A 6,000-nucleotide genomic window follows, 5' to 3' on the forward strand; every position below is an offset into this window, starting at 1 on the left:
TGGACGAAGTGGACCCGTTGGGCCCAAACCTCTCCTGCATTAGTGCAGCACCCTCTCCTCCCCACCTTCCCGCCCCTCCCCCATCCCTCCCTCCTCCCTCCCCCTCCCTCTTCCCCTCTCCTCCCTCCACCCCCTCTCCTTCCCCTCCACCTCCCCCCTTCCCGACCCCCCTTCTCTTCCCCCCCAATCCATCCCCCTCAACCCCCCTCATCCTCCCTCCTCCCCCCACCCCTCCCCTCTCCCTCCACCCCTCCCCTCCCCTCCCTCCACCCCCTCCCCTCCCCCTCCCCTCCCTCCACCCCCTCCCCTTCCCCTCCACCGACCCCCTTCCCGACCCCCCAATCCTCCCAATCCATCCCCCTCAACCCCCCTCATCCTCCCTCCTCCCCCCTCCCCCCACCCCTCCCCTCTCCCTCCACCCCTCCCTCCCCCTCCCTCCACCCCTCCCCCTCCTCTCCCCCTCCCCTCCACCTCCCCCCTTCCCGACCCCCCAATCCATCCCCCTCAACCTCCCCCCACCCCCATCCCTCCCTCCTCCCTCCCCCTCCCTCTTCCCCTCTCCTCCCTCCCCTCCCCTCCCCCCTCCCCTTCCCCTCCCCCCTCCCCTTCCCGACCCCCCTTCTCCTCCCCCCCAATCCATCCCCCTCAACCCCCCTCATCCTCCCCCCTCCCCTCCCCCCTCCCTCCACCCCCTCCGCCTCCCCCCTCCCTCCACCCCCTCCGCCTCCCCCTCCTCTCCCCCTCCCCTCCACCTCCCCCTCCCCTCCACCTCCCCCCTTCTCCTCCCCCCCAATCCATCCCCCTCAATCCCCCTCAATCCCCCTCATCCTCCCTCCCCCCCCCCCTCTGGGAGATAGATTTAAACTTTAAAATGTCAATAACTTTAAAAATATAACACCGATTTCAATAAAACTACTTGCATTATCACTAAAGTGACGATGGTGAGTAGGGTGGGGCTAAAATTGTCACGCTATCACCTACCGTTTTGGCAGAAGTTCAGTCACAAACAAGATAACAAACGAGAGTTTTAGTATATAGATGAATGTAGAGAGATATAGAACTAATGAATGTACATATAGAATAAATGAATGTAGAAAGATAGAGAACAAGTCCTCCAGTTTATCTCCATACAGTTGCTGTCAACACCGATGAATTAGATCCTCACTTTCAAAGAATGCTATTAACATCAGTTCAGAAACACAATCACTTAGTCTGCTAAACGATGAATGAGCTGTGTATTTGCTGCAAAATGGTTGAAGATGGATTGTTTTCCATTCCCATTATCAATGGCACACAGCCAGACCATCTTACAGTATATTTCATCTGCAGAGCAGAGCAATAAAATATTCTGGCAGAATAGGATTATGAGAACGTTAGGAGCAAAATTGCTGCACTAGATATTAATGTGTGGTGCTTAATGTGTCAGTTTATTATTCTGAATGTTACTTTAAAAGGTTTTCTGTGTCAGCAAAGCGTTGGGAAGAGTTCACTGTCATGTTCAGACTGCAAACTCCTGTCATAGAGTTATACAGCATAGAAACAGGCCCTTCGGACCAACTTGCCCATGCCAACCATAGAAACATAGAAAATAGGTGCAGGAGTAGGCCATTCGGCCCTTCGAGCCTGCACCGCCATTCAATATGATCATGGCTGATCATCCAACTCAGTATCCCGTACCTGCCTTCTCTCCATGCCCCCTGATCCCTTTAGCCACAAGGGCCACATCTAACTCCCTCTTAAATATAGCCAATGAACTGGCCTCAACTACCTTCTGTGGCAGAGAATTCCACAGATTCACCACTCTCTGTGTGAAAAAAAACGTTCTCATCTCGGTCCTAAAAGACTTCCCCCTTATCCTTAAACTGTGACCCCTTGTTCTGGACTTCCCCAACATCGGGAACAATCTTCCCCAACATTGGGAACATCTAGCCTCTCCAACCCCTTAAGAATTTTGTAAGTTTCTATAAGATCCCCCCTCAATCTTCTAAATTCCATCTAGACTAGACCCACCTGTCTGCCATCAGCTCATATCCCTGTAAATGTTTCCTATCCATTTGGCCGGGATAGACTGGACATGGAGAGGATGTTTCCACTAGTGGGGGAGTCCAGGACCAGAGGTCAGAGCCTCAGAATTAAAGGGACATTCCTTTAGGAAGCAGATGAGGAGGAACTTCTTCAGTCAGAGGGTGGTGAATATGTGGAATTCTTTGCCACAGATGGCTGTGGAGCCCAAGTCAATTAAGGCAGAGATAGATAGATTCTTGATTAGTACGGGTGTCAGGGGTTATGGGGAGAAGGCAGGAGAATGGGGTTAGGAGGGAGAGATAGATCAGCCATGATTAAATAGCGGGGTAGACTTGATGGGCCGAATGGCCTAATTCTGCTCCTATCACACTTGGCATTATGATTTATGACCAAATGCCTTCCAGATTCTGGATTATAAAATGCCTTTTCAGCACATCACAAGGATGTTATAGAGTTTAGATATTTTTGTCTTGCACCTTCTGAATGCTCCATTTTATCTCAGACACTAAAAGGAGAGACTGGGTCAAACCCCTTGGGGCAAGACACACTCCATCCCAAATGAGGAAAGACTCCATCTAAACTCGTTCAACTGTGGGCAACACGGTAGTTGCAGCTGGTGGAGCTGCTGCCTCACAGCAGCAGAGACCCAGGTTTGTTCCTGACTTCGAGTGCTTTTTGCGTGGTGGACAATAGGTGCAGGAGTAGGCCATTCGGCCCTTCGAGCCTGTACGCACCGCCGTTCAATATGATCATGGCTGATCATCCAACTCAGTATCCCGTACCTGCCTTCTCTCCATACCCCCTGATCCCTTGAGCCACAAGGGCCACATCTAACTCCCTCTTAAATATAGCCAATGAACTGGCCTCAACTACCTTCTGTGGCAGAGAATTCCACAGATTCACCACTCTGTGTGAAAAAAAACGTTCTCATCTCGGTCCTAAAAGACTTCCCCCTTATCCTTAAACTGTGACCCCTTGTTCTGGACTTCCCCAACATCGGGAACGATCTTCCTGCATCTATCCTGCCCAACCCCTTAAGAATTTTGTACGTTTCTATAAGATCCCCCCTCAATCTTCTAAATTCCAGCGAGTACAAGCCGAGTCTATCCAGTCTTTCTTCATATGAAAGTCCTGCCATCCCAGGAATCAATCTGGTGAACCTTCTCTGTACTCCCTCTATGGCAAGAATGTCTTTCCTCAGATTAGGAGACCAAAACTGTACGCAATACTCCAGGTGCGGTCTCACCAATGCCCTGTACAACTGCAGCAGAACCTCGTGGATTTCCTCCGGGTGTTCCAGTTTTCTCCCACTTCCCGAAGATGTGCACGTTTGTAGGTTAATTGGCTTTGTGTAAATTGACTCTAGTGTGTAGGGAAAGTGTGACAACTGTGATGTCTTGAGAGGTCGGGAGCTTTTCTCTTGAAGGTTGGGAGGTGCGGGTGCCGGAAATGAAGACAGAAAAGTTCTTGTTTACAAACTTAAATTCCATATATTTAGTCTTTTCCAAAAACAGGTAAACTTAATTGTTTGCAGACAGGTACACAAAACCAAAACAGGTAGTTAAATCACAACTGTAGCTCGCTGCCTTCTTACAAAATATAACTCAAACTCTCCCCCCCCCCTCCTCTCTCTCCCCCCCCCCCTCCTCTCTCTCTCCCCCCCCTCCTCTCTCTCTCCCCCCTCCTCTCTCTCTCCCCCCCTCCTCTCTCTCTCCCCCCCTCCTCTCCTCTCTCTCCCCCCCCTCCTCTCTCTCTCCCCCCCCCTCCTCTCTCTCTCCCCCCCTCCTCTCTCACTCCCCCCCTCCTCTCTCTCTCCCCCCCCTCCTCTCTCACTCCCCCCCCTCCTCTCTCTCCCCCCCCTCCTCTCTCTCCCCCCCCTCCTCTCTCTCCCCCCCTCCTCTCTCTCCCCCTCCTCTCTCTCCCCCCCTCCTCTCTCTCCCCCCTTCCTCTCTCTCCCCCTCTCCCTCCCCCCCCCTCTCCCTCCCCCTCTCCCTCCCCCCCCCTCTCCCTCCCCCCTCCTCTCTCTCTCCCCCCCTCCTCTCCCTCCCCCCTCCTCTCCCTCCCCTCTCCTCTCCTCCCCCCCTCCTCTCTCTCCTCCCCTCCTCTCTCTCCCCCCTCCTCTCCCTCCCTCCCCCTCTCTCTCCCCCCTCCTCTCCTCCCCCCCTCCTCTCCCTCCCCCCTCCTCTCCCTCCCCCCTCCTCTCCCCCCTCCTCTCCCCCCTCCCCCTCTCTCTCCCCCCTCTCTCTCCCCCCTCCCCCTCTCTCTCCCCCCCTCCCCCCTCTCTCTCCCCCCCTCCCCCTCTCTCTCCCCCTCTCTCTCCCTCTCTCCCTCTCTCCCCCCCTCCCCCTCTCTCTCCCTCTCTCCCCCCCTCCCCCTCTCTCTCCCCCCCTCCCCCTCTCTCTCCCCCCCCCCCTCCCCCTCTCTCTCCCCCCCCCCCTCCCCCTCTCTCTCCCCCCCCCCCCCTCCCCCTCTCTCTCCCCCCCCCCTCCCCCTCTCTCTCCCCCCCCCTTTAAATACACCGCTTCCCTTCCCTTTTAGCTCCCTCACTGAGGCAATCAGCTCATCTGGTTCAGCTGGGCAGCAATCAGTGTCAGCAGCAATCAGTGTCAGCAGCAATCAGTATCAGCAGCAATCAGTGTCAGCAGGGCAGGCAGCCCTGCTGACTATGGGTTTTGTAGTCTTTAGCTGGCAGCCATGATGGGTTGTGGTCCTTGTTGCATCCACCGGGAGGAAATGTATCTCCCCTCTATGACTCTACCTCTCATGATATCACACAACATAGAACTAGTGTGAACGGGTGATCGATGATCGGCCTGGGCTCCTGGGCTGAAGGACCTGTTTCCATGTTGTATCTCTAAACTAACGTCAACTACAACAACAGTTCCGCAAGTTTAGCTGTGGTCTGTGGGTGGCACTTGTTATTGCAGGTTGTGGATTTTTAATCCTCAAGATCAAGATTTCAAGATTTCAAGATCAATTAATTGTCACGTGTACCAATTAAGGTACAGTGAAATTTGAGTTACCATACAGCCATACTAAGTGAAAAGCAACAAGACAATAGATGCAGGAGGAGGCCATTCGGCCCTTCTAGCCAGCACCGCCATTCAATGTGATCATGGCTGATCATTCTCAATCAGTACCCCTTTTCCTGCCTTCTCCCCATACCCCCTGACTCCGCTATCCTTAAGAGCACTATCCAGCTCTCTCTTGAATGCATTCAGAGAATTGGCCTCCACTGCCTTCCGAGGCAGAGAATTCCACAGATTCACAACTCTCTGACTGAAAAAGTTTTTCCTCGTCTCAGTTCTAAATGGCCTACCCCCTATACTTAAACTGTGGCCCCTTGTGGACACACGGCCACATGAAATAAAATTTAACATAAACATCCACCACATTCCTCACTGTGATGGAAGGTAATAAAGTTCAAACATCTTCCTCTTTGTTCGCCCGCGGTCGGGGCTGTTGAACCGTCTGCAGTCGCCGCTGCTGACTGCCCGAGGCCCTCGCGCCGGGATGATCAAAACTCCGGTGTCGGGACGGTTGAAACTCTCTCCGCGGCATGGAGCTCCTGAATCGGCCTCTTCTTACCAGTGACCGCGGGCTTCACGGTGTTAAAGTCCACAGGCCCCGCGGTTGGAGCTCTCCAAAGTCGATCCTCGGTAAAGGACGGCAGCTCCACGATGTTAAAGTCCAACTCACCCAACTCCAACTCTATCGCTCCGATGGATGTGAAAAGGGCTGTAATTGAGGCACCTGGGTGCCCATGTTACGATTATTTGCCCATAAGATTTGACTTTGAGCTAACTGTGTCTTTGTTTTTTCAACCACTTTCGTTTAGTTTCGTTTATTATCACGTGTACTGAGGTACAGCGAATAGCTTTGGCTGCGTCCAATCAGTCCGCGGAAAGACAATACCTTTACAATCGAGCCTTTTACAGCGTACAGATACACGATAAGGGAATAATGTTTAGTGCA

The sequence above is a fragment of the Rhinoraja longicauda genome, chromosome 38 (genome assembly GCF_053455715.1).
Source record: "Rhinoraja longicauda isolate Sanriku21f chromosome 38, sRhiLon1.1, whole genome shotgun sequence".
NCBI lineage: Eukaryota > Metazoa > Chordata > Chondrichthyes > Rajiformes > Arhynchobatidae > Rhinoraja > Rhinoraja longicauda.